The sequence below is a fragment of the Hordeum vulgare genome, chromosome 6H, assembly GCF_904849725.1.
Source record: "Hordeum vulgare subsp. vulgare chromosome 6H, MorexV3_pseudomolecules_assembly, whole genome shotgun sequence".
Taxonomy (NCBI): Eukaryota; Viridiplantae; Streptophyta; class Magnoliopsida; order Poales; family Poaceae; genus Hordeum; species Hordeum vulgare.
The window spans coordinates 370,130,301-370,136,990 of record NC_058523.1 but is presented as its reverse complement, the minus strand read 5'-3'; positions in this window follow the sequence as shown (position 1 = coordinate 370,136,990).

Here is a 6,690-nt window from a genome sequence, read left to right as displayed (position 1 = left end):
TTGGTCTCCTCCTCAGACGCAGTCCACTACAGCTGGTGCTTCTCCATCCACTCAGCCTCCGGGGTGATCTCGCGCTCAGATCCACTAGAGATGTGTAGATCAAGCTTCCTCATGCTCATCTTGTCATGCTGGTGACTCTCCTTCTGAGAGACATGGGTCTTGTACTATCCCTTGGCCTACATGCAGAACAAGGTCTTCATCTTGTCGGTGAGCTTTTTGGCCGATGACGGCTCAGCAGAGGAAGACATATGTGACTTTGGAGCAGCCTCATCCTCAGCACTAGCCACATCCTCATCTGAATCCCTAGCGGTAGCAGGTTTAGTGGAGGTGTTGGCTGATACGTCTCCATCGTATCTACTTTTCCAAACTCTTTTGCCCTTGTTTTGGACTCTAACTTGCATGATTTGAATGGAACTAACCCGGACTGACGCTGTTTTTAGCAGAATTGCCATGGTGTTGTTTTTATGTAGAAATGAAAGTTCTCGGAACGTCCTAAAAATTTACGGAGAATATTTCTGGAAAATATGAAAAATACCTGCGCAAAGATCCACTAGAGGGGGTGAACCAGTGGGCCACAAGCCCATTGGCCGCAGCCACCCCCCAAGCCGCGCCGTCAGGGCTTCTGGGGCCCACGTGGCTCTGCCGCCCCCAATTCCAGCGCTATTTATTCCCTTTTGTCCCGAAAAAAAATCAAGAGAGAAGATTTCATCGCGTTTCACGATCCAGAGGCGCCACCACATCCCGTTCTTGCCCTGGAGGGCAGATCTGGAGTCCGTTTTGGGCTCCGGATTAAGGAGATCGTCGCCATCGTCATCATCAACATTCTTCCCTCTCCAATTCCATGAAGCTCTTCATCGTTCGTGAGTAATCTATTCGTAGGCTCGCTGGGCGGTGATGAGTAGGATGAGATCTATCATGTAATCGAGTTAGTTTTGACGGGGATTGATCCCTAGTATCCACTATGTTCTGAGATTGATGTTGCTACTACTTTGCCATGCTTAATGCTTGTCACTAGGGCCCGAGTGCCATGATTTCAGATCTGAAATTATTATGTTGTCACCAATATATGTGTGTTTTAGATCCGATCTTGCAAGTTGTAGTTACCTACTATGTGTTATGATCCGGCAACCCCGGAGTGACAATAACCGGAACCACTCCGGGTGATGACCATAGTTTGAGGAGTTCATGTGTTCACCAAGTGCTAATGCGTTGGTCCGGTTCTTTATTAAAAGGAGAACCTTAATATCCTATAGTATCCATTTGGACCCCGATGCCACGGGAGGGATGGACAATAGATGTCATGCAAGTTCTTTTCCCTAAGCACGTATGACTACACACGGAATGCATGCCTACATCACATTGACAAACGGGAGCTAGCCACATATCTCTACGTGTTATAACTGTTGCATGATGAATGCCATCCAACCAATCACCGATCCATTGCCTACGAGTTTGTCCCACTGCTGTTGTTACTTGCTTTGCTCTGCTGCTGTTACTACTGTTGCTGCTACTGTTACTTGCTTTGTCCCGCTGCTGCTGCCAATACTGTTGCTGCTATTGTTACTTGCTGTTGCTGTTACTTGCTACTATTGCTACTTGCTACTGCTGTCACTACTGCTGTTCCTTGCCACTGCTGTTACTCGTTACACTGCTGCTACCTGCTACAATACTTTTCTGGCGCCATTGATACAACAGTTAGGAATAGTCTGCCTTGTCAACAGATCGTTTCTGGCACCGTTGCTATCATACTACTTTGCTGCTTATACCCTGCTTGCAGATACTAATCTTTCAGGTGTGGTTGAGCCGACGACTCAACTGCTAATACTGGAGAATATCCTTTCACTCCCAACGTGTCGAACCAACAAATTTGGGTTGAATACTCTACCCTCGAAAACTGCCGCGATCCCACACGCTGGTGGGCGATTGCAAGACAATTGCTAATTGTTGAGCAACTGGAAACAACTCTTTTCTGGCGCCGTTGTCGGGGAAGGGAAGCATTGGCCCATTTGTCCTTCTAACGCAGTTTGATGGGCTCATGGCGAATGCAGTTAGCAGGAAGCTCAACTCCTGGAAATGCCTTGGCCCAAGTTATCTTGATGAAGTAGAACATGTAAGGACCATAGATTGGGACCTTACGGTGGAACACCGCGGAGTACAACTCGTGCCACAGAACATGAGAGACATCTAGTGGTTCAGAAGGGTGAGACCACCCCTTCTGACACATGAGGAGCATATCTACCAGGTAAGAGTTAACCCGGTCCTTGTTGCCAACTCTAGGAAACAGTGTGTTGCGGAAAATGCGGTGCCTCACATCCAGAAAATGGTTCATAACATAGGAGACCTCACCAGATGGGGTATGCTTCACAATATAGTATGGCAACAACTTCTCCTTGGCAAGAACAGTAGGGTTGGCATGTGGGTGCAAGCCAACTGGGTGGTGAAGTCCCTCATCTCGGACATGCAAAAGATCCATGAAATCCTTCCAGTTAGCAAACAACACTTCCCCATTTGTTAGCCAGGTCATGGTGGGGTCATCATAAGTGTGAAAGTGCACAGTAGCAAAGAAGTGTGCCACTACCTCATAATCAAAGTCTTGGTGAAAGGTGATGAGCTCCTCAATCTGAAGCTGGTCCACTATAGATAGAGCCTCCCCAAAGTAAGCAAGGTCTTTCTTGAGATGATTGAAATCAGTCCACTACACAGGAACATACATATTCTTCTTTGTTTTGATGACATCTTCAAAGATAAGAAACTGGTCTTTGTTCCAGAATAGATCACCTCCAGGGAACTGTTCCCTATTGCTGTCGTAGGGATTGACCTTGCGACGCTGCTGAAACTCAGCGACGCTTCTGAACGGTCTTCTTGAAGTTGCGCTTGGGTGCTTTAGAACCTTCGGGAACATCTGAGGATGGACGCTTGGAGCTGGCATCCCGAGGAGGGTTAGAGCGCCTGGAACCACCACCTATGATACGCAAAAAGCAAACACAACACGAAGGATAGAAAACGTCAAGGTAAAGATCAAGAATGACCGGAATAATGCCCAAAAAAGAGAGATGGTAATGTGTGTGCAACAGTGGGAGCGGTAGTACCGCCGTTGGAGCGCTAGTAAAATTTTACTACCGCTCTCGCAGCGGTAGTACCACTCTGAGAGCGGTAGTACCGCTGCCCAAGGGTAGTACCGCTCCAGGAGGGGCGGTAGTACCGTACGTGAAGCAGAATCCCAGATATGAAAGTTCTATGCAACCAAAAACCTCAAATCCTATGAAATAAAACCTCTGTTCTGGAACTCCTGAACATCCCTACACATAAGAACCCCTACTGCATGATATCATACTACCCAAGAACTCCTCAATCTCCAATCCCTCGAGGATAGGGTGCCATGAGGAAACGAAACAAAGACATGCCCCTAACCCTAGATTTAATAAAAAACCAAGCAAATATAACGCGGAAGAGGGGCAGTACCGAGGTCCATGGCACGTGGGAGAGGATCCCACCGGTTGGAATCGGAGAAGGATGGCCGGAGATGGAGATCGAGCGATCCCCTTGGGCAGCACTTGGAGAGAGGAGAGAGAGAAAAAGAAGAAGAACTTGGGGTGAATGGGAGAGGGAAAAAACTACCTCCCCTGCCCTTTAAATACCCTGAGGTCGTGGCGGCGTGGTAGTACCGCTGTCATCACGATAGTACCGCTTGGCCAGTGGTAGTGCCGCTCTCCCAGCGGTAGTAAAAATTTACTACCATGCTAGGGGAGGCAGTACCGCTCTGCCAGCGGTAGTAAAATTTTACTACCGTGCTCGGGGCAGTAGTACCGTGCACTATTCGATGAAAACAACCTGAAAAATAGCTCTACTCCCCTCGATAATAGAAAGAACTTCAACAATGCTAGTGAATCAATAAAAAGAACAAGAAGACCTCAAAAATAAGAAGCAATACCGAATCTCTTGATGGAGAGGGCGGTGGCCGAAGCCACCTATGTTTGAGACAAATGGTATGACACCGTGAAGAATTACCCTAGGGTTCATGACCATCGCTCGTCTTTGAAGCACAAGTGCCACCAACAATGGCTAATGTGAAATATTTGATCAATTTGTGCATAATAGGGGGAGGAGAGGTTCATTGGGAGAACAACACTCCCCCTATGTCCATGCCTACATCTAGAGCCAAATATAATGATGAGTGAGGTGTGGTGTCCCTAGTTTCAATCTACATTAATTGAATCCATGATATTTAGCTCATGCCTTAACTCCTGAAACCTGGCTTCATCTATAGGTTTGGTGAAAATATCTGCAAGTTGCTCTTGATTGTTGATGAAGAGGACCTCAATATCTCCTTGCTTGATATGATCTCGAATAAAATGATGTCGTATATCAATATGCTTGGTCTTGCTATGTTGCACCGGATTAAGAGATATCTTGATAGCACTCTCATTGTCACACAGAAGAGGCACTTTGTCACAAGTGACACCATAATTCTTTAAAGTTTGCCTCATCCATAATATTTCAGCACAACAACTTGCAGCACCTACATACCCAACTTCAGTGGAAGAAAGTGATACACACTTTTGCTTCTTCGAAGACCAACTTACCAAGGAACGACCAAGGAATTGGCATCCTCCATAGGTTGACTTCCTTCCAACACAGTATCCAGCCAAATCTGAGTCGTAACCAACTAAACTGAAGCTTGCTCCTTTGGGGTACCATAAGCCAAAGTTTGGGGTATGAGCCAAATATCGAAAGATTCGTTTGACTGCCGCATAGTGGCTTTCCTTTGGTGCGGATTGAAACCGTGCAAATATTCCCACACTCAGCATGATATCGGGTTTAGATGCACAAAGTTAAAGCAAGGATCCAATCATGGAGAGATATACCTTTTGATCCACGGCTTTACCATTGGGATCACTGTTGAGCTTGCATTTGGTTGGCATGGGAAATTTGACTGGCTTGACGTCCTCGAGCTCGAACTTCTTGAGCATGTCTTCAGTGTACTTGGCTTGTTTGATGAATGTTCCTTCTCTTCCTTGTTTGATTTAAAACCCGAGAAAGAACTTCAACTCTCCCATCATTGACATCTCAAACTTCATTGAACAGCTCCCCTTTGACCTTCATTGAACATTCGTGCAACAAATTCGTGCAACAAATTCTTCATTGAAAGATTTGTTAGGAGAACCAAATATAATATCACAAACATATAGGTGGCATATGAACAGGTCCCCTTTGACCTTCTTGGTAAAAAGAGTGGGATCAAATTTCCCAATCTCAAACCCACGGTCTTGCAAAAACTTAGTAAGGTACTCATACCACACACGTGGGGCTTGTTTAAGACCGTAGAGTGCCTTCCCGAGTTTGTATACATGAGTGGGGAACTTGGGATCCTCGAATCCCGCGGGTTGTTTGACATATACCAACTCATTTAAAGAATCATTTAGAAAAGCACTCTTCACATCCATTTGTTGTAATTTAAAATCATGATGAGAAGCAAAAGCAAGTAACATGTGAATAGATTCAAGATGAGCAACGGGAGCAAAGGTTTCATTGTAGGCGATACCCTCGACTTGGGAGTAGCCTTGCGCCACAAGTCTTGCTTTGTTTTGAATGACCACGCCATTTGCATCTTGCTTGTTCTTGAAGATCCATTTGATTCCAATGACATCATGTTACTCCGTTGGTCTTGGCACTAATTCCCAAACTTGATTGCGCTCGAAGTTGTTAAGTTCATCATGCATAGCTTCAAGCCAATCCTCATCATCAAGAGCATCATCTACCTTTAGGGGTTCAACACACAAAACGAACGCGTGATGCATACAAAGGTTTGATAATTGTTGACGAGTGGTTACCCCTTTATTGAAGCTACCAAGCACATTCTTGAAGATGTGTTGTCGAACACGGAGTTTGTTGGCTATCTTGGCAGCACAACGCTTCATAATTTCCCTACTTGATAATGTAGGGGATTCTTCTTGAACGCTTTGAGAACCATCTTGAGCTTGATCACTAGATTGCCCTTGATATTGTGATTGCACTTGATCTTGGGCTGGCTCGAAATCAGGAGCATGATCTTGGACATAATTTGGTATGGCACAATCTCCATGAGGTTGCTCTTGTCCTTGATTAGGTTCATCGGGTTGAGGGTCTTCATTTTGTTCTTCGGAAGCGTGTGGGTCTAGCGAGGGTGATGGCTCCACTTGAGTAGAGCATTGTCCTTCTCCTTCGGCCACAAGGGGTTTTTCAATGGGGAGTATTTGACCAATCCCCATTCTTCTTATGGCTTGAGGAGGAATTTCATCACCTACATCACAAAGACCACTTTGCTTTGATTGGGAGCCATCATTCTCATCAAAATCCACGTTACACTCTCCTCAATGAGTCCGGTAGACTTGTTGAGAACACGATAAGCATGGGAGTTTGTAGCATAACCAACAAATATGCCCTCTTGAGCTCTAACTTCAAATTTAGACAAACAAACATTTTTCTTGAATATGAAACACTTACAACCAAACACCCGGAAGTACTTGAGGTTGGGCTTGTTCCGTGTAAGGATCTCATACGGAGTCTTGTTCAAGCCTTTGTGGAGGTAGAGCCGATTGGATGCATGACACGCGGTGCTGATGGCTTCAGCCCAGAAGTTGTACGGAGATTTGAATTCTGCCATCATAGTGTTGGAATTATGCCCTAGAGGCAATAATAAATATGGTTATT